Source organism: Pan paniscus, chromosome 17 (assembly GCF_029289425.2).
Source record: "Pan paniscus chromosome 17, NHGRI_mPanPan1-v2.0_pri, whole genome shotgun sequence".
NCBI classification, from domain to species: Eukaryota; Metazoa; Chordata; class Mammalia; order Primates; family Hominidae; genus Pan; species Pan paniscus.
Window position 1 is genome coordinate 63,832,954 of NC_073266.2, and position 22,632 is coordinate 63,855,585.

General features: G+C 48.9%; 1 protein-coding gene across 2 annotated transcripts in view; it reads left to right on the forward strand.

Moving 5' to 3' along the window:
- ARK2C (arkadia (RNF111) C-terminal like ring finger ubiquitin ligase 2C) overlaps positions 1–22,632 on the forward strand; it is a 126,782-nt gene that overhangs the window by 74,350 nt on the left and 29,800 nt on the right. The gene's annotated exons all lie outside the window — the stretch shown is intronic.

Here is a 22,632-nt window from a genome sequence, read left to right on the forward strand (position 1 = left end):
TGGAGGAGGAGGCAGCCAGCCAGCTGTGTGTGCAATAGTGAAGGACTGAACCCGTTAGGCTGTGAGACTGAGGGGCAAACTCACCATCCAGGGTTGCACTGACAGCCTCAGCTGAAGGCCCACCCTTAACAAGCTGAACAAGCCTTCTGACAATTGCTGTCAATTTCGCCCCAGGAAGATGCTGGCAGGACCTAGATCTTGGTTATGACCTGGAGCCATGCCCAGAAACACTCAAATCTATCACCAATAATTGTCCATGGGCCTGGCTGAAGGGGAGCCTCCCTGACAAACAAACAAGTGGAAATCTGTCACAAAGGAAGCAAACACACCCCATGACCAGGAGGGCCACTTATTCCTCCTGTTCTCATTGGTTTGGCTGCTGCATGGTAAACTCACTTTAAGCATCGTTTCTTCAATTGTCCAGGCTCATGAAAGTGGTCAGCAAGTCATCCTTAAACTCTACACATGCCTTTGTAATGTTTACGGGAGCCCCTGCCTCACCCCCAATTATTTATTCATCAGACATCTCCTGGGCACCAGTGTGTGTCAGGTGCTGGCTGTGCATGGGTGGCAGATGCCCAAGGCTCTGTCTCCACTCTGGGGAAGTTGCTGAGATGAGGCTCCCAAAGTGAAAAGTGACAGGTGTCATAGACAAGGCAGGTAAGACACGCCTGATGGATTCAGGCACCACTTAATGACAGCTCTTTTTGTTAGCATTCCCTTAGCACCTGATAATTTTGAGAGTTGAATGAAGGGAGAGAGCCAGGGTAGAAAGGAAAAGACAGCCCCTTGGGGAAGGCAGTGTGAGGCATTGCAGGAGAGAGCTTAGCTCTTGGCATTTGCTGGTTTAATAGGGTCACTGGCAAGTAGCTTTGGGTTGGGTGAGTTTGCTGAAAGATAATTATGGTGGCATTGGCTGGAGAAAGGAAAGAGATTTCCTAGGGGCCTCTGTACTTGGCCTTTGCAGATGAGCTGACACTATGTGACTATCCTTAATAGGACGTATGCTCTGAGTCAGCTGATTAATTTTCACTCTTGCAGTTGAGCAAGGATTTGCATGGAGCCATTTGCATTTTCTCACCAAGTCCCCTTTGCTATCGATTGATTCATTTCAACATACATTTGGTAAGTTCCTACTATGTGCCAGCAGTGAGCTGGACAGCTGAGGTTCTGCCTCACGGAATTGATATTCTATATGTGTACTAGTTTCCTGTCCCCAGCTGTGACGAGAGCCCATCCCAGGGAGGGGCACTTGGATCTTAGTTGGGGACCTTGAAAAAGTCTTCATGTTCCAAAGGGGTGAGGCCCTACTGAAGGAATCTCAGATATGGGTCAGATACTTGGGGCTGCTCACCCAATGTGAACAAAAGGGGGACCCCAGCAAGCCAGATTCAGTCAAGTAGCTGGACATGCAGGAATCACAGCCTGGGGCTGAGCCGTGTATATGTGATCTTTACACCTCCCTGGTCCCTTTCTCCTGAACCTGTGGATGCCCAGTGAGAGGAGGAAGGGCAGGGGCACCATGGAGCCCAGCTCCCTGGAGTGGGGTCGATGATGCCAGGCTCCCTGGGCTAAAAGCCTCTTGTCAGCAGAGTAATTGGATCTGACTTGCAGCAGGCAGGGAGCAGAGGTATTCGAGTCAGTTGGTGCTATTTTTAAACGCCCTCTCTTCCCCAAGTGCAGATCTCAGCTCAGTGGGAGAGAGCGGCTCATCTCACAGCCCTGGGAATCAAAGCACAGCCCCCTCCCCTCAAGGTTTAAGTCCTTCCAACCCCATTCTTCAAAATCAGGTCTCAAATTGGGCAACTGCCCACAAATCCTGCCATGATCATATGTCCCAGTTTGGGGAAGGATGGACTCCTGGGGCCACGGGGTCAAGGGCTGGTTTGGGCTGGTTGCCCAGTTGGCCAGAAGCAGACCCACAGCCTTGGTTTCTTGGTTGCCTGGCAGCCCCAGAGGCTCACCACTAAGCCTGCAGGCAAACATGTCCCTGCCAGTCTGCTGCTGTCTTGACCCTTGGTAGCAGCTCACAGCTGCCTGTCAGGCTCTGAAAACAGAGCAGAAAGCAGCCACCCTCCTGCCAAATGTCCCGCTAGGAGATGAGCCTCATACTGAGTGCTGCCCAGGGTAGTGGGAGGAGATCAGGGATGCCGATGTCCAGTCATGTGCTGATGAGGCTGCCTGGTTGGTCAGTTTCTTCTCACTTGTCACACCTCCTCTCTCCTCCCTACTCCAGTAGCTGGCTGTAAAATGCTCTCCCTCCAGAGGATGTGGTCAGGCTGGAAGGGAATTGCTGGTGGTCCTGACTACCCCCACCCCTCCCAACTCTTAGAAAAGGACAAGGCCGCCTCGGGCAGGTACGGAGATGCTGCTAACAGCCAACGCGGAGTGACCACGTTTCATGCTCCAGATGGCACACCTGTGGGCCAGGGGCCGCCATATCTTGTTATAGATAAGGACCGAGGCCTAAAGGGGAGCCCTTTGGTCAAGGTCACTAGCAGATCCTCCCTCTCTCCCTGACTAGGACCCTCAAAATCCCCCAGAATTCCTGAGGCCTTTGGATGCAAAGAATGAGGGATGCTTGCATGAAAACAACACAGCCCCCTCTCCGAGAAGCTGGAGGAGTTCCAGGAGTCTTCCCGCCTTAGCCGGGGGATGGGGGAGCTCAACTCTGTGGCACTCTGTTCAAGTTTGTTGCTTTGGATGACAGATCTTGAACTCGGTTTTGAAAATTGTTTGGTTAAAACATTGCAAGCTGGGAACCCTGCCAGGTCCTCTTCTCTCTCGAGTGGAATTAGAATAAGGCAGCCTGCCCTGACCCGTTCCAAGGGTACTGATCCTCAAGTTTTATAAAGCAGCGTCGCTCAAGCCCAGCCCTATCCAGAAGTGGACCATGTGGTGACGTCCCAGGGACCCTGGGAAGACGCTCCCATCCCCAAATCTATCTGCACTAGCCTGTCCCACCGTGCCCAAACCCACAGCCTTGTAGGGCTTTCCTTGAGCTTTATAGTCAGTTCTGAGTGGGATAGGTGAGCGCTGCCTGGGTTTGGAGTCCTACAGAGCTCTGCAGGCTCTGTGGAAACCACATCTGCCTTGTCTTATTAGCCCTGCGACCTGGACTATGGGATAGCAAGTTATTTACTTTCTTTGAGTCTCAGTTTACTTATCTCTTACCTGGGGAGAGAAGGTGAGCTGACATTTGGGAAGAGGAGTGGGAGACAGTTGTTTGAGGCCCTGGGAACCCAGGGCAAAGGGGTGGGAGATGAGAAAGGGCAGGAGAGCAGCGCCTTTTCCATTCTGCTCTACTCACATTTAAAAATCATTTTACTCTTAAAAACTGCTCTGTGTGTTTTAAAAAGCACATTACATATGCACGTGGTAAGAATTCCTATGGTGCAAAAGGATGTACATACAGAGAAAAACACTCCTACCCCTGCCCCAGCTGCCCAGGTTCTCTACTCATGGGGAGCCCTTGTTGTTATGTCTCATGGATCCTTCCAGAAATCATCTGCATGTTTACTTTTCTGCACATACACTGTAATCTAAACCACATAATTTAATTCAAAGTCATGCAGGATGCTCGGGTTCCTCTCTTAGAAATGTTTGCTATAATGTCCTTAATGCCAGGCCTCATTTGTGTAGGGTGCTCTACAATTTTCAAGGCACCATCCCCCAGCAGTTCTCATCTGAATCCACGGCCTTCTGGAGGTAGAGATGGCAATATCGTTATGCTCATTTTGCAGGTCAGGAAGCTGAGGCTCAGAGAGGCCAGGCTGCTTGCCTAAGGCCACATAGTGAGTGACTGATTAAGACAGGACCTGAACACAACCTGCCTGACTCTCTGGGCAGATGTGTCTTCTTCCTTAAGGGAAACTGCTTTAATCTCCCTATGCTGTGTTGGTAAACAGTAGATGTTTATAAAAAATCATTAGCCTTGCAAATCAGGGCTCTGTGTAGGTGCTGCTTACAGGCAGACCTGACTAACCCCAGCAGGCCATGGGGCAGGTTGTGGAGACTCAGACCACAGCTGCTCTCTGTGTGTGCACACACACACGTGCACACATACATGTACACACACACACACACATCACAGGTGCCACAACATGCATGTACATGCACATATCCATGAATAGACATATATCTGCACATGAACACGTTCACACAAATCCCACAGACACATGCTCGCACATGCCCATATCCATACCTACACCATGCACACACACATGCTTATACATTCATGCTCATGCCACGTACCACACAATACACACATACATAGATGTACACTCACAGACACATGCACATACACACAGCCTTGAGACTCCAGAAGGGCAAACACAGCACGTGGAATCCTGGTCCTCAGGGCCTCCTTTGCCCCAGTGCGGAGGGCAGGTTTCAGAGGCCTCTGGGAAAGGCCATATGAGTGGCCGTGTTAGGTTCATTGGGAGCCATTTCACCCCTAGGAAACATTTTCATTTTGTGTCATCACAGCCTTGTGAATGGGGAGCGTGCACTTCCACCCAGGGCTGCAGGAGGATGTGTGAGGGAGTAGGGGCTGAGCTAAGCCGCAGTCCTGCTGGGCCTTTATTCTCAGCTCATGGACACCCCACCGGCTTCAGATAACATCTGGAGCCAAAGCCCAGGAAAAGGGCAGGGGAGGGAGCAGAAGCCAAGTCAGCCTGTGCGCTGCTGGCTGCTGCAGTTTCAGGGCCTGGTGGAGTCCCTGTGTCAATCCAGAGTGTCCCCTCCCCAGGCCTACATGACCTCTGCCAGAGTTTGACTGACACTCATCGAAATGTGAATACCCACGTGAGCCCCAAGGCAGTGACCTTACCAGTAAGTTGCTGAAGGAAGGTGAGGCACAGTGGTTCACACCTATAATCCCAACACTTTGGGAGGCCGAGGTGGGCGGATCACGAGGTCAGGAGATGGAGACCACCCTGGCTAACACGGTGAAACCCCATCTCTACTAAAAATACAAAAAATTAGCCGGGTGCAGTGGCGGGCACCTATAGTCCCAGCTACTCGGGAGGCTGAGGCAGAAGAATGGCGTGGACCCGGGAGGTAGAGCTTGCAGTGAGCTGAGATCATGCCACTGTACTCCAGCTTGGGCGACAGAACAAGGATCTGTCTCAAAATAAATAAATAAATAAATAAATAAATAAATAAATAAAAATTAAAAAGTTGCTGAAGGAGCCCCCTCCCTGGTGCACTTGGCCCTTTATTGAGAAAGTGTTTTGGTGGTGCTGAGAGTGAAAGAAAGACGGGCTTGGAATCAAACAGGCTCCAGATTCCCAACCTGGGCCAAGTGATGCTGAGCAAGTCTTTCTAACCCTTGAGCCTCAGTTTCTTCATCTCTAAAATGGGAATAATGGGAATAATGCCCATAATTCACTGCACTGGATGGTTGTAGGGCTGAATTTGGGAAAAGCTTTGTGACAGGTAAAGTGATATGCTGATATGACTGGGATCATCACAGAGGGACTGAAGCAGAGTTCACGAGGGACCTGGAGTGCCAGGTGGGAGGAGAGGTAAGCAGGGAGGCAGAAAACAGTGCCTGAAGCCTTGAAAATGGAAACCAATTTGGACACCCAGTGCTGCACCAGCTGGCCACTCAGGGCTGGGGTTTGTCCTCAGCCTTCCTGACTTTGCTGCTAGCATTTTCATGGCTAATTAACATGTCATGGGGGTGGAGAGGAAGAAAAACTCAAAACAATTGATTTGTCTATTTGCCAGCACATCTGGGAAAAGGCTGGGTGTGGGAGGTCAAAATCGAGGCTAAAAATCAGTGCTTTGCATTCTCAAGGAAACACACGGATCTGCAGGAAAGCTCTAGGAAATCAAAGTTCAACTATAAACTCTTGAGAGAGCAGTGGGCATGGAGGGAGGAGGCATTTAAAGCTCTTCTGGCTTTGCGAGGAGAAGGGTGACACAGAAACCTGGCTCATGATAAGGAAGCCAATGAAGAAGTCATCATCCATCCTTCCCTCCCTCTATCCGTAAGCATCCGCCAAGCACCCAGATTGCATCCAGCCCTATCCTGAGGGTGCTCTGGGTGTTGCATGGAGACAATACAGGGACTTTGCTCTTTAAGCATTCAGATTCACATTCAGAACATTGAGAGCGCAACTCAAAATTGAGTCCCCACCTCAATAAACGACAACGCCATTTGTATCAGTTAGCTTTTTCTGTATAACAATCACTCCAAAATTTGGCCTTAAAACAACAACCTTTTATGCAGCTCACAAGTCAGTGGGTTGGTAATTTGGGTTGGGCTCAGCTGGGAAGTCCTTTTGGTCTTCTTGGGCTCACTCACATTGCTGCAGTCAGCTGGGACAGATGGGTCTAGGACAGTTTATTTGTATATCACATGGTCTCTCATTCTCCAGCAGGTTAGCCTGGGCTTGTTCTTATGGTAGAGGCAGGAGACCAAGAGAGAGTGGAAACTGCAAGGTCTCTTGAGGCCTGGGCTCAGAATTGGCATGATGTCACTTCTGCTACCTTCTATTGGCCTAAGCCAGTCACATGGCCATGCCCAGAGGCAAGGGGTGGGAAAGTAGACTCTGCCTTTAATGGGAGGAGCTTGTATGGGAAGGTGAGCATACAAGGAGGGGAGAAATTAAGGCCATTTTTGCAAACTATCAGCCACACCAATCTTCTAGTTGCTTAGCAAGCAAGATATGGAGTCTATCTTGTCCTCTGTCTCTCAGATTTTACATCCAATCCATGAACAAATCTTGTCACCTGTACCCTTGAAATGAAATATATTTTGGATCTGACCATTCCTTTCACCTTCCCCCGATTGCCACCCTAGTCCAAGAAACCATCATCTCTTCCCTGGTTCCTGCTTCTTACCTTTGCCTTCTGCAGCCGATTCTATTCAGCAGCCAGAGAGTCAAGACCTGTCACTTCTCTGCTCAGATACCCTCCTCAGAGTCAAAGGCAACATCCTGTAATGACCAGTGAGGTCCTGCACCATCTGTCTCCCCAGCCCCCAAGATCAGTATCACCTAAACTCCTACCACTCAAGCCTCCCGAAGTTTCTCAAAATTCAGGCTTGCCCTCACCACAGGGCCTTTGCGTGTGCAGTTCTGTCTGCCCAGAAAGCACTTTGCCTGGATATCTGCCAGTTCAGTCCTCACTTTCTTCAGCTCTTTACACAATAGTTATCTTCTCAGTGAAGGTTCTCTTGGCAGTCATATTTAAAATGGAAACCCCCCCAACCTTTTCTTCTTCCCTGCTTCATTTTTTCCATAGCTCTGTCATCATCAATACATGACATATTTTCTTATATATCTACTTATTGGATAGGCCAGTGCTGTCCAATAGAAGTATAATGTAAGGCCGGGAGCGGTGGCTCACGCCTGTAAATCCCAGCACTTTGAGAGGCCGAGGCGGGTGGATCACCTGAGGTCAGGAGTTTGAGACCAGCCTGGCCAACATGGTGAAACCCCGTCTCTACTAAAAATAGAGCTGGGCGTGGTGGCAGGCGCCTGTAATCCCAGCTACTCGGGAGGCTGAGGTGGGAGAATCGCTTGAACCTGGGAGGTGGAGGTTGCAGTGAGCCAAGATCACACCACTGCACTCCAGCCTGGGCAACAGAGCAAGACTCCTCCTCCTTAAAAAAAAAAGTATAATGTAAGACACATATATAATTTATTTTTTTCTAGCAGCCACATTAAAAAAGTGAAAACAGGCTAAGTGTGGTTGCTTATGCCTATAATCTTAGCACTTGAAGGCAGGAGGGTCACCTGAGGCCAGCAGTTTGAGACCAGCCTGGGCAACATAGTGAGACCCCCATCTCTACAAAAAATAAAAAATAAAAAAATTAGCTTGGTGTGGTCGCACATGCCCATAGTCCCAGCTACTTAGGAGGCTGAGATGGGAGGATCGCTTTAGCCCAGGAGATAGAAGGTGCAGTGAACCATGATTATGCCATTGCACTCCAGCCTGAGTGACAGGGCAAGACACTGTCTCCAAAAAAAAGGTGAAAATGGGAAATCAATTGTAATAGTATACATTATTTAATTAACTACATCCAAAATATTATCAGTATTTAATTAATTTTAAAAGTTACTAATTTTTTACATTATTTTGTTTGCACTAAGTCTCTGATGTCTTGTGTCTATTTTACACATGACAGCACATGTGAATTTGAACTAGCTATATTTCACATTTGGTAACCATACAGAACAGGACAGAACTAGATTGCAGTTCCACAATGGCAAGGATTTTTAACTGCTTAATCACGGCTGCTTCCCTAGCACCTAGAACAATGTCTCACATGTAGAAGGCATGCAATAAATATTTGATGATTGAATAAGTAAAGTTCTGAATCAAATGCAATTATGTGGAAAGATAGTTACAGACCAAGAAAAGAGCTATCAACTGGCTATGTCCATGCTCTGGGCTGTGAGGGCAGGACTGTGAAGGGGAGGAAGTTTTTCTGTCTCAGTCTTGCCAAGTCATTCAGCACCTCCGTGGTTTTCCATTCTCTCTGGACAGACAGAAAATCTTGCAAGTTCATCCACACTAGGAAACAATAGCGAGTTAATGTGTTGCCCTCTTTTGGGCATTTGCCCTTTGAAAGTAAAAGTGAGAGAGAGAGCAATGCTTAATCCAAAGCAATGATTCCCTCCTGGAGAATTTTTGGCTCTAGTGGGAACGCTATGACTGGACCATGAGTCTTTCTGATGTCCCCAAGTTCACCCCAGAAGTAGGCTGTCAGACAGGGTGCTTCTGTTGACAGGCTGCCCTTGGGTGGCCTGTTGCTGGGTGCCCTGGCTACTCTCCCCTGCCTGGTATTTTACTACAGAAGGCACTGGAGCTTGTTGGGAAGAGGGGGACTTGGGAGGTGCAGGTGCTCTCAGAGTTTGGGAATATCTCCAATTCAAGGAAATCATTGAGCCATCCTCTGCAGCCAGCCCTAGGCCAGACCTCAGGGAGGGTGAAAAGCCTCTATACTTTGTAAGACACTTTCACTGGGGGAGGAAGTGGGGGAACTTCATAGCATTCCCCCTGCTAGGTGGGCAAGCAAGACACAACATGCTTGTTTTGCAGATTGGAAAGCTGAAGTCCAGAGACAGGAAGTGGGTACCCAAGTCACTCCCCTGAGAGCCTGCCGGGACTCTCCTCTAGGGGAGCAGGCACAATCTCGGCCTGAGGGGCCTTTTGGGTCTAGCTGGAGTGACCAGGTCAAAGGGCTGCTGGCTCGAAATAACTGCATGATATTAAGCAATGAGCGGAGTGGGCAGCGCACAGCTGGACCAGGCCTACCTGGGGAAGGCCAACAGGGGTGGGAGGTAGGGCAGTCACAAGGCAGGGGCAGCCAAGGGGCTGATGGAGCCCCTCGAGGTAACTGGAGACGGACAGGCCTCTGCTGCTTGTTAGGCCTATGGGATCTGCCAGCTCCAAGAAGCCTATAGCTCTGCCTTTCCCAGGCATATCCTCCCTCCCCGCTTCCTCTTTGCATCCTTTTGTTATCTCTCTTCCCCTGCTCTCCTCTAACCTTTCTTTCCTGTCTTCCTTTCTCATGTATTTCCACTGACGTCCACCGTCTCTTTTTCTCTCATGCACACCTCCCCTCCCCAATACCCCAGAGTGCTAGACAGGGCTGCCCCATGAGCAGTGATGGTCGGGAATCTAATTTTACTGACTCTGGCTCCCTCTGAAAGCAAGCAGATATCCACTTACTGATGTGATCTGATTTCAGGGGCGTGTGGAGGTCAATTCCCATGGCGCCTCCACTCACTGGCTGCTGTCTGAAATCCCACCATTAGAACTTCATAGCACCAGCTCCTTAAAGCGTAACCACTCCTGAGAAAAGCCACGGTCCAAGCTCTTCTTCTAAACTCTTCCCCATCATCACACATCAGAATGGATGGCTCTGGGAGCCAGGCTTGGGGCAGAACAGAGGGCACAGGAGAAAGGGGCATCAGACGAAACAATTCTCCCAGGAGAAATGGGAGGCAGAGGAATAAAGCTACTCTCTGTCCTGTCCACCGTATTCACAGGACCGGGCTTATGTAAGCATACTGTGTGTTCTGCACACCTCAATAGGAAGGGGCCCCATCGAAGTGGCTTTCTGAACTGGGTCCCCTCCTTTTGGCACCAGACAATGCTAACGTGGTCCAGGTAGCCACCCTAGCATGTCTTGAAAGTTACTGGGGTTTGGGCCAGATGTGGTGGCTCACGCCTGTAATCCCAGCACTTTGGGAGGCTGAGGAGGGTGGATCACCTGAGGTCAGGAGTTCGAGACCAGCCTGGCCAACATGGTGAAACCCCATCTCTACTAAAAATACAAAAAGTAGCCAGGTGTGGTGGTGTGCGCCTGTAATCCCAGTTACTCAGGAGGCTGAGGCAGGAGAATTGCTTGAACCCAGGAGGTGGAGGTTGCAGTGAGCCTAGATCGCATCATTGTACTCTAGCCTGGGCAACAAGAGCAGGACTCCATCTTAAAAAAAAAAGAAAGAAAGTTATTGGGGTTTGGAGATTTGCTTTTTTGCTTTTAATTTACTTGAGTCTTTGTTAAAAATATAATAGTAGGAGAATATCTGAACTCATGACCTAAGAGGACCTCTACATGGTTTGCAAAAGCCACCCAATGCCATCCACAGTACAGACCCCTCCTTCCCTGGCCAGGAATGGCAGTATGAGGACTTCTGTTTTGGGTCTGAAATTGCTTCTTCTTCTGTTAGTTGATTGTGATGCACACTGACCACCTCCATCCTGGGTCTCCTCAGTTCATGCTGGACCTGCAACTGGGCCCCTATACTCATTGCAAAGAATTCCCAGTCTTTCTGTCTGTAATTCTTCAAAGCTAGTCTTTCTACCTTGCACTTTATCTGCTTTAGTTTTGTTTCTCCCTCTGACACCATCAAATTCCATGCAGTTTTAAAATGCTGAGAGGCAGCTGCTTGCACATGACCAAGGTTTTTGGCAAGATGATGCTTCCTCCATGCTCACCTGTTCATGATCATTCATTCATTCATTCATTCATTCAGTGAGTTCTTACTGTGTATTAGGATCTGTGCCAGGCAGTAGGGGTAAAGGTGAATGAGACAGACCTAGGCTCTGCCTTCATGGAGTGTACAGTCTTCTGACCACATATGCCTTCCACAAAATGCCTTGTTAGGATTGTGGCAGGAATGCGTCCATACACTTTGTTGGTTTAGATGGGGAAAGTATCTTCTTGGATGGATCATGCCCAGAATATTGTCCCATTATGCACAGAGGTTTTCTTCTGTAATTGTATCCTGTCTCTAACCAACTCTTCTAGGCTTCTTTCCCTTACTCCTGGTCCATGATGGCAACTGGAGCTAAAAACTGGCCCTTTGCTGCTTGTTGGAAGCTTGCTGCTTAATTGTCTCATACCCATGGGCAAGTAGGGTTCCTTAGGATGCAAAGTCCCCTCCCATCAGTGTTTTGAGAGCAGGAATTCAGTTCCTTGGAAGAAGCTGAGCTTTTCATTAGAGATCAAAGCCTGGCCCTGGGGAAGCATCATAAAGCTGCTCTTGGCTGTAAAGGATCCCTTTGGGCATATCACTTTCTTTCCAGGCCCTTGGCATCCTCCATTGGACCGGGAACCAATAGACAGAGAGGGAGGAAAGCAGACCCATGGCAGCCCTGGGGGCTAAGCCAAGCAATAGGCCTCTTGGGGTTGATGAGACTGGAGCAAAAGAGGTTAAACTGATATACCTGGAGTACATAAGGAACCCGGAAGGAATGGCCTTTGAAGCTGGGTTCTGGGCAGATGGCCCACTTTCGTTTTCTTCATCTCTGATTTATCTGGTTTGTAGTCAAGTAGTTAGCTTATGTAGTGTACCCCAGACTCTCAGTTCTGCCATTCAAGGTTCCCCACAATTTCCCCCCACCCTCATTTTTCCTGTATCACTTTCCCAAGCACCCTGCATCTGAATGACTCACAAAGGGTGCATTACCTAGTTGCATGAAATCCGAATTTATCCCAGGCTAGAAAAGTCAGTGTGGGCCATTGAGAGACTCAGAAGATACAGGAAACGAGATTCTGAGCTGTATCCATGCAGAGGGGAGAGGAGGCTCCCTGGGGGCCATGTTGAGTAGAACGTGAAGTCTGTCTTTGGACATGGGCCTCCTCTGGACTACATCTCCTTCCACCTGGGCGCAGCCCCACCGGCTTGCTCCCTGAGGACCCAAAACTTGCTCTCTCCTTACTGCCATGCTTCTTCCCCCTGACCAAGGTCCAGCTCTCTGTGCCTTCACAGATGGTGACTGTCCAGTTTGGCAACTTTAACTATGATCAGTCCAAAAGGAGGGTAGATGTTGCAGGGAATTTGCATCATCGCCTGGTGGGCCAAAAAGGGCCCTGGAAGTACTCCAGGTCACACTCCCGCCCTTTGCTGGTGTTCACACTCCTCTTCTGAGCAGTTAGTGGGCCTCTGCATGGACATCTGCAGTGATAAGGAACTTTGGGAGACAAAATAAATTCTGAGAAATGTCTTCCTTATGTTGACTCAAATCCGCCTACCAGAAAGACCTTTAGCCTTTGACTGCAGCTATTACCTGACCCAGAGTTTCCTCTTCCCTGCTCATGCCCAGATTCTCCAACTGTTCCTAGTGTCAGATTACTCAAGTCCCTTCACAACCCTGCTGTCCATCATCAGAGTCCAGTTTATCAATGTCCATTTTAATATGAGTTTCCCAAAATCAGTTCCAGTACCCAGGAGTTTCCTTCAACCTTTCCATCAGTTAAACCCTGTGAAATGCAAGGCCTAAAGCCTTTCCTTTGGGGGATGTCCAAAGGCCCTGGGATTTGTCTTGCTACAGAAGCACCCAAGGGCCTGGAAACATTTGGCCTGCTCTATAGAGGCAGGGCTTGTCCTTGGCATTTCCTTAGTCTAGGGAGGAGGCCTGGGGCTATTGGCCAAGGCACACTGCACTGTGCCTGAGCAGTTGTGCTCACCTCAGCCATTCCTCAGCATCTCCCAAAGAAGAGATTCAAGCATATTCCCCATGGAGGCCAGGAGCTAGTGCTTTGTTTCTTGGTTACTGTCATAGGCAGGAACAGGCTTACTCCTAGGGGAACTCAGGAGAGAGAGAGGGATGGGGAGAAGAGGTGGTACCACCAGGACCATGGCATGTTATTTCCATTCGGCAAGCCACCAGGCAGGTGGGTTCCTCTCTGGGCGTACCACGTGGAGACGTGTATGGGTGTATGAGGACCCATGTGCTGGAAGGCCATGACACTGATGTGGCAGAGCAGGGGGATCGCACTGCAGCACTGGGACTCAGGAGGCCTGGATGCCAGCCCCAACTTGGCCATGACTACTCTAGAGCCCTCAGACATGCCACCCCAGATTTCCTGGCCTCCAGATCTTCATCTGTAGAATGAAGGCTGTGTGATCTCTGCACTTCATTTAGCTAGGATATTGGAGGATTCCATGAAGAACTATGCTTCTTTACTAGCTAATAACTTCATCCTTACCTGTTCTAAAATAAAGAACTCTTTCTTCCTCCTTTCCCTCCTTCCTCCTTCTTCACTGTCCTCTCTCCATGTCCTTCCCTCTTTCTTTTCCTCTTTTCTCCACTATCTCATTATCCTCCTGTCTCAGAATATTTCTAAGAATATTCCCTTCTAAGAACAAAGGGCATTTACTGCATGGTACCTCCTCTGAAAACACTCACTTCGCAACTTTATTGGAGATAAAATTCATACACAAACAAAATGCCAAGTGTAATGGCCTAAATGCCACAAATCAGATGGAGAGGAGAATTTCATCCACCTGGGAAGGTCTTGGAGGGCTCCCAGGGGAGTTAACATCTGCCCAGGATAGTCAAGGTTGGACAGGATGCAATGGTCTGGCAAAGCAGGGTGGCAGTGCCAGAGGGCAGAGAATGGCTGTCGAGGGCCCAGAGGCAGGCAAGGCCCCTGGGGGTCTGGGAGAGATGAGGAAGGTCAGATACAGCAGTGAGAGAGAGCAAGGCTGGGAGGGGGATTTGGGCAGGGAATGGAATGCTTAGAACCGTACTTTAGGAAAGTTAACATGGCAGCCATTTATTTGGAAGAAGGATTTCGAAGGTCAGCGCTGGTCCTTGTTTCTCCCTGGTTCCAGCCCACTTCAAATGCTGGGCATCACATCACAGCTCTGATGTGCCCATCTCAGGTCTGCTCTGTCCAGCTCTAGGACCCTGGCGGCGGTACAACACTGAACACAAACATCTTCCTGGCGCTTTCTACTTTCTACTTAGCCTCCCCATGAATAAGATGAGAGGCCTGGTCAGAAGCTATTTGAGGCCCCTGCCAGCAAAGAGATTTCAGCAGGTGTGTGGGATCAGCAGCATCACTGCAGGTCACAAGTCCAGGAAACTAGGGCCTGGAGAAGTCCATGGGGCTGTCCAGGTCTGACTGTGAGGGGAAGTGCCCTGGCCTTTGGGACAGAGACCTTACACCGGGTGACTCTGCCTGGCTTTGAAGACTTCTTGGTAGTGATGCCTTCCTCACTGGCCTCTGTGGGCAGAGACCTGCTTTTCAAAAGGCTGGCTTTCTTTGCTGCTTGTGTGGGCTTTTCAAAAAGGAGCCAGCGCTGAACCCCGGCTGATGAGGCTGAGCCTCTCCAGCCCTGTGGCCGGCTGTCCTGTCTTCTTTCTCCCTGCCCCTCCCTGGTGCCTTTGGAGAGGGAGTCTCGGGCCTTCCCCTCCTTTCTGACCACCAGGGCCCTGCCTCCAGTATCCCCTCCCTGTTCTGCCCCAACACTGGGGAAGAGTGACGCTGGCTCAGTAGCTGAGCACAGCGGGAAACCTGACACCTGAGAGCTGGCCTGAGGAGGCGGGAACTCGGGCTTCCGGGGAGCCCCAGAGAAGCCTGGGAGGGTTTGGATCCCATCCTGCTCTCCCAGGATCCCACATCCCTGGAGCGGGGAGAGCTGGCTCTGGTCAGCTGGCAGGCCTGCAACAGGGACCCTGGGCAGACCTGTGCTTGAAGTGCCCACCAGCAGAAGGCCATCATCACTGGGGTGGCCCCAGGTGGGTGGCAGGCCAGGTAGAGACGTCAGGTGCCCTGTGGGGCCTTTCAGGCTGCCTGTTCTTCCCCTCTTTCAGCCCCCTTTTCCTTGGAGGACTGGAAGGCAGTGCCTCTCAGCCCTGGAGTCTTGAGGATGAAACTCCACTTTCCTCCAGAGCAAGTCCTGGGGCTGGAGCATCAGGACCTCCAGCTCGGGAGTCAGTCTTCCCTGAAGAAGCCTTGCTGCCTTCCACGGTCCCTGGCATCTGACTTCTTGGCCTGGCTCTTTGCTCCTGCCCAGGCTCAGCCCTCATTCCACTCCCCTCATCTGCTGGCCAGAGGAGCCTCCTGACTGCACCCAGTGTGTCCTCTTGGTGTCCTGGCCCTATTTCTGCACTGTCCTCCTCCCTGGGAGGCCCCCCGTCTTAGTCTGTTTTGGATGCTCTAACAGAAGGCCATAGGCTGGGAGCTTATGAACAACAGAAATGCACTAATCACAGTTCTGGAGGCTGGGCAGTCCAAGATCAAGGTGTTGGGAGATTTGGTGTCTGGTAAGGGCCCGCCTCCTCATAGATGGTTCCTTCCCTCTGTGTTCTCACTGGTGGAAGCAGCAAGCCGGCTCTTTGGGGCCTCTTTTATAAGGGCAATAATCCTATTCATTGGGTTTTATCCCCACTATCTAATCACCTCCCAAAGGCCCTGCCTCCTAAATCCATCACCTTGGCGGTTAGGATTTGAACATATGACTTTGGGGTGACACCAACATTCAGACCACAGCACTCTCTCACTGCTACCATATTTCATCAAGCTTCCTAACTCCCTGTGCTCTGTTCCCTTCTGCCTGTCCACATTTGGCTTTCAGGAAACAACTTGCTTCAAATTTCTACTTTGTCACTTATCAGATGAGTGTCCCAGGCAAGGCAGTGAGCCTTTTAGAGACTCGGGGACCTTGTCACTGTTATCCCCACCCACCTTCCCCCACTGATCTCTGCTTCTCCCTTTCCTTTCCCTCCCCTATGGGTTCTTCTGTCCTCCTATCCACCCACTATCCAGCAGCCAGCAGTCCCCAGGCATTTGTGGGTCACCTATAGTGTGTACCATGTGTGCCAGGTGGGCGTCAGGCGAGCCCAGCACCTGTGGGTTCCCCCTGTCCCAGCTGTGCAGGGCTATCCTCAGCCCTGCACCCACCTCACTCAGGCCCCCACCCCCTGCTTTATGGTACAGTTCCTGGCCAATTCTCAGGTGTGCTCACTGTCCTTATCAACTCCAGAATTCTAAGATGCACATTTTTCTTCTGAAATGAATGTGTGTCTTACCATTGATGTGTTTATTTAATGTGGTGTTTGTTTGTTTCTGGGAGACCCTTCTTTCTCCCTACTCCCTAAAAATATTATTTAGCTCATAATGGGTCTTTCAACTGATGTCATTTTAGCCTGGGGAAATATGACAAATGCATAATGTAATCAGTGACATCTGGAGATTATTTTTTAACTTGAAGGAGTAACTCTAACAGGAAAAATTGCAGGTTGTCTACTAATGGGGTATTTGGGATGTCTGTTTTTCAGACATCACTGATCATTGATTTGTCATGGGCCCAGATATTCTATCCTGGGAGTTTCACTCCTTGGGTCTTAGGGACCAAACAGAGCAGCTGCTGCCTGGTACTGTTACAGACCTTACATGATTTAGGGCTGAGGAGAGGCCCCAGGGGGCAAGGTGGATGTTTCCACTTCCAGTTCCCTTCTCAGCAGGGTGCTGAGACCAAGAACCACTCTGGGGATTGGAGATGGTGGAGGGAAGAAGCACAGCCTCCCAGAAGGGAAGTCAAAGGACCTTGCAGGTAGAAATTGCCTGGAATGTTACAGACAGCCAGGTACCTGTGCCCACCTTCCTCTGGCTGCCACCCCGGAGAGAAGGCATCTGCTCTCACTTCCGAGTGCGTCTGCTGGAGGGCACAGGTTGTAGGATGGTAGAAACCTCCCCAGGCTGGGGCGGTTGGTGCTCCTCCTAATGAGGCTCCAGAGAAACCTGAAGGCCCCTTGGACAGAGTGGGTATTCTCATGGCAGGAGGGGCTGCTGCGAGGCAGGCAGCTGCACGTTCATGGCAGTGGGGGAGGCTCCACCAGGGCCCACCCGGGAGGGTACTGGCCAGCTCTGCCTGACCTGGCCCTCCCATGCCACAGCATCAAAACCCAGAGCCTACCTGGCCCCACTTGCCATTCTCTTTCCCGTTCCATTTCAAACCAGTCCGCCTTCAACCAGCCTCAAACCCGCAGCCCCTTCGAGCCACGGAGCTTCCCTCATTCCCCACAACAATCCGTCAGACAATCAGGTATTTACTGGGTGCCAGCACCAAGCCAGGTGCGTGGGGATCCAGATACAGCAAAGACACGAAGCCCAGCCTGGTGGGGGCGGCCAGTGTGAAGAGACAGCTCAAGGTAGCCACTGCCAGGTGCCAAAGGAGTGGGAGAGAAGGGAATTCTCAGAGCTCAGAGGAGGAAGGCATCCCTGGGGCTGGTGGGCAGGGTGGTATTTCTGGAGGAGCTGAGAGGAGACACGGACTTTTCGAGATGGGAAAAGCAGCCAGGGAGATGGGAGCACAAACTCTCCAGTGGGAACATGAGAGAAGTGGTCCTCCTAATGAGTCTCCAGAGAAAGCTGAAGGCTCCTTGGTAGACCAGTGTGGACGGCTGCGGGAGGGCTTGGAGGGGGTCTGTGGGAAACAAGGAGAATGTAGCTTTAACACCAGGCCAAGGGGAGGCCGGGCGCAGTGGCTCACGTCTGTAATCCCAGCACTTTGGGAGGCCGAGGCTGGTGGACCACGAGGTCAGGAGATCAAGACCATTCTGGCCAACATGGTGAAACCCCGTCTCTACTAAAAATACAAAAATTAGCTGGGTGTGGTGGCAGGCGCCTGTAGTCCCAGCTACTCGGGAGGCTGAGGCAGGAGAATGGCTTGAACCTGGGAGGTGGAGATTGCAGTGAGCTGAGATCGTGCCACTGCACTTCAGCCTGGTGACAGAGCGAGACTCCATCTCAAAACAAAAAGAAAAACAAAAACAAAAACAAACAAACAAAACCAGGCCAAGGGGTTTGGATTTCACCAGTAAGCAGTGGTCACTGCTCCACTCTATCAGTTAGGAAACTTGGCTGAAATGCTTTGCTCTGTGTACGGAGTTGGCTTTTTTCCTATAGAGTTGCACTGTCCAAAATGGAAGTCACTCACCTCCAGTGGCTCCTGGGCACTTGGAATGAGGCTAGGGCGAATTGACATGTGTGGCAAGTACAAAATAGCCACCAGATTTTGAAGACACAGTAAGAAAAGAAAAGAATTTTTAAAAGCTCAATAATTTTTTACATAGAATACATATTGAAATAAAATTTTGGATATGATGAATTACAGAAACATATATTATTAAAATTAATTTCAACTGTTTCTTTTTACTTTTAAAAGGTGACTACTAGGAAATGTAAAATTCCCTGTGTGGCCCACATTATAATTCTGTCGGACAGTGCTGGGTGAGAGTCTTGACAATACCCGTTTTCACCCCATTCTTTTCCTTTATAGTCATGCTTATCTTCTACTTCTCTTCTTTATCCCTCTACTGTGCTTCCCTTTTCTTGCCCTCCTTCCCTCTGTCACACTGGCAGTCTCCTTCCCTTTGTCCTGTGTGATGGTAGACCATGGAGTGAAGGGAAGGGGGTCCGGTGCCGCTTGCTCATGCTGCAGCCCCCGGACTCACCAAAGCCAGAATCTATAAGGCAGAGAGGCCTGACTTATGGAAATCCTTGTGGGAATTAAAGTTCTAGATAATTCTTTTCTGGCTTACTTGCAGTCAGGCAGAAATTCTTTGGATTTTCATTTCTTTTTGCAAAGATTTATTTTTAAAAATTGATCAGTGACATGCACGTAATCTACAAGGCTGAATAGACTAGCATAAGACACATTGAGCCAAGCAGCTTCCGTCTGCCCTTTTGCCCTCCACACCAGAGGCAAAATCCCTCAACCGCAGTGCACTTTTAACTCTTCTTCAGGCATTTCTTTCCTGAAAGACATAAATTACCAAGCAAATTTACAACCAAAGATTAGATTTCTATTTGTCTATTTTTAAATTTCTGATATTGCTTATGTTATTCATATTGTGGAAGAAATGTCCTTTTCTGTTCTAATATAGCTTATTATTTGTTTTATTGTTAATATAGAAATGATGTTTACTGTTGAGCCAAGTATAACATCATACAGGTAGTTACAGTTTCTTAAACAACTTTTTCTTTTCCTGGTCATAATAATTGCCTCACTTTCTTTGGATTGTTTTGTTTTCCATAGCATTTTTACAAATTCTTACCAAACTCTCTATCACATTATAAAATTCCTTCAAATACTATTTTTTAAAATACTCTTTTTTTTCCTTTCTTTTATTGAGATGGGGTCTTGCTATGTTGTCCAGGCTGGTCTTGAACCCCTGACCTCAAGTGGTCCTCCCGCCTTACCCTCCTAAGTAGTCCCAAAGTGTTGGGATTATGGATGTGAGCCACTGTGCAGTAATACTGTTTTCATGTGGCCACATTTGTCAGCAGTCCCATTGTTTCCAGTCCCCTCTCCTCTCCTCCAGATCTCCTCCCAGAGTCCCCGCCCTCCTGCTCCCCTGTGGAATGGCTGCGGAGATCCCTGCGCAGCTGTGTGCTTGGGAAGCTTTCCACCTCTGTCAGGTGCAGCCTTATTTTGTTGTTCCTCTTTCTTGGTTTGTGTTAGTACCTTTTTGAGAAGGAGTGTTGAGAAGGTTAATTTTTTTTGAGCTCCTATATGTTTGAAAATGGCTTTATTCTATTCTCATACTTGATTAATGGTTTGGCTGGGCAGATAATTCTAGATTGGAAATCACCCTCCCCCCTCAATACCCTGAAGGTAGCTGCTCTCTTGTTTTCAAGCTTCTGGATTAATTCTTGAAAAATCTCAAGCTATTCTGATTTCTGACCTTCATGGGACCTGTTGGATTTTTCTCTGGAAGCCTTCAGAACCACCTCTTTGCTCCCGTTGTTTGGACAGTTCACAGGGAGATGTCTTTCGGGTGGGTTCTTTCCCCCATCCATTTTGCTGGGCACTCAGAGGCCTTTTCTATCTAGAAATGCAGACTTTCAGTTCTAGGAAACAGGCTTTGTAGTTTTTGTTCCTAATTTTCTCCCTATCATTTCCTCCATTCTTTCTCTCTTTCCAGTGAAATGTGCAATTTCTGATGGGTTCCTTCAACGTTTGCATCTTTTTTCCTCCCATTCCCCATTTCTCTGTCTTCTCATTCCGGTTTCTGAGAGTCCCCAGCTTTGTCTTCCAATTGCCCTGTTGAATTTCATTTCACCTCATACATTTCTAATTTCCAAGAGCTCTTTTTCTTGTTTTCTCATTGATCCTTCTTCAAGAGCTTCCTGTTGTTGCATGGATCCAACATCTTATTTTCCTGAGGGTATGGATTATATTGTTTTGAAGTTAATTTTTTTCTAGCCCTTGCATTAACTCTGTTCCTCGAGTTCATTTTTTAAAAATTATTCTTTAAGTTCTGGGATACATGTGCAGAACGTGCGGGTTTGTTACATAGGTATACACGTGCCATGGTGGTTTGCTGCACCCATCAATCCATCATCTACATTAGGTATTTCTCCTAATGCTCTCCCTCCTCTTGCCCCCCACCCCTGGACAGGCCCCGGTGTGTGATGTTCCCCTCTCTGTGTCCATGTGTTCTCATTGTTCAACTCCCACTTATGAGTGAGAGCATGCGGTGTTTGGTTTTCTGTTCCTGTGTTGGTTTGCTGAGAATGATGGTTTCCAGTTTCATCCATGTCCCTGCAAAGGACATGATTCTCTGAGTTCACTTTTAAAAATTTGGTAGGTTCTCTTTCTCTTTTCACTTTGTAATCAAACGACCGATCACTCTTAGGCTCTCTGTTCATGCCAAAGAGTAGGTCACTAAAGCTGTCTAGAATGTCTGTGTGCCTTGAGGGTGAGAATGGACTTTTCAATGAATGGGCTTCATTATACAGTGGCCAGTTGGGGACCCAGTGATTTATCAGGGGTGCTCTCAACCAGAAGTATCTGCAGAGCTCTTCCTGGGACCAATGATTTTCTTTAGAGAAGCATCCCCCAGTTTCACCCTGGGGCTGTGGAGGGTGCAGGGGAGGGGCACACACTTGGGTAACAGTGTTTTTGGCACCAAGTAGTAGAAGAAGAGAGGGATTCCAAAGTTCCATATTCAGACTTTCACTTAATCCTGCTGTGTTTGTTAGCATGGTGCTGCACCCCTGCCCTCTCCTGCCTCGGGTCAACCCCCACTCCTGTTGGAGCCTCTCTGGAAAGAAAGTCACTGCCTTGCATGAGAAAGGGGAGGAGCCCTGGGCAGAATTGCTCCTTACACAGATTGCAATCAGTCTCTCTGTTCTCGGCTCTGCCCTTTCTCCTGCCTTCCAAAGTAGCCACTGCCTCCAATTCCTGACCCTTCCAGCATTGTGCAGCAAGACTTGTCCATTTCTTCTTGACCACTCCTTTGGTAGGTGCTTGGTGTTCAATTTCTCAACTCTGCTAATTCCTCCATCTGCTTTCTTTTTCTTCCAAAAATTTGTTGACATCTGTTGCCTGCTGATGTCACCTTTCCTGTTCTCTGTCCTTGTCTGTTTATTGTCTCTATTCCTTTGTTCTCATTTTAGTGGGTATTGGGAGGAGCAGACATGTACTGAATCTGCCATGTTTAGCAGCAAGTTTTCTGTAAATCTTTCTGAAATGCCGGGTCTACTTCTTGGCCTCATTAAAGGCCTCCCTTTGGCACCTAGAGCTGGATTTTTGCTTAGAGAGAATTTGTAAGGTTTTCTTGTCATCAAGCTCAATTTTATTTAGAAAAGGACTAGAGCTCAAATTGAATGTAGCCTGAACCCAGCTTATACCTGGACATGTTTGCTTTTAAATAAATGATAATGTTATAACACATTATTTAACTATTACTTAAATTAAAAACTATTTCGTGTGATCTGAGTCTTTTTTTTCCTTAAAAGTGTATGCAAAACAACTTCTGGTTGTTTTATTCTCTGGGAATTAGGGCTCCATATGGATTGAGTCCTGGCTGGCCAGGCTTCAGTGAAATCCTGAGCTTGGCTAGGCTGGACTAACTTTTCTCCATGTGGCTTCTTTAAAAAGGTAGTAGGGTCAGTGGGCTTGCATAGGAGTCTAATTCAAAAGGCCAAGCTTTAGGAACCTTAAAACTTTTAAACAAGTATGTTAATTATAAAAAGGATGCTTATGTATTCATTAAAGATACACTTCCCCGGCCAGGCGCGGTGGCTCACGCCTGTAATCCCAGCACTTTGGGAGGCCGAGGCGGGTGGATCACGAGGTCAAGAGATCGAGACCACGGTGAAACTCCGTCTCTACTAAAAATACAAAAAATTAGCCGGGCGCGGTGGCGGGCACCTGTAGTCCCAGCTACTCGGGAGGCTGAGGCAGGAAAGTGGCGTGAATCCGGGAGGCGGAGCTTGCAGTGAGCCGAGATCGCGCCACTGCACTCCAGCCTGGGCGACAGAGCGAGACTCCGTCTCAATAAATAAATAAATAAATAATAAAGATAACACTTCCCCCCTCCATCAGGTACACACCCACAGCCTTCACCTGGCTGGGTTAA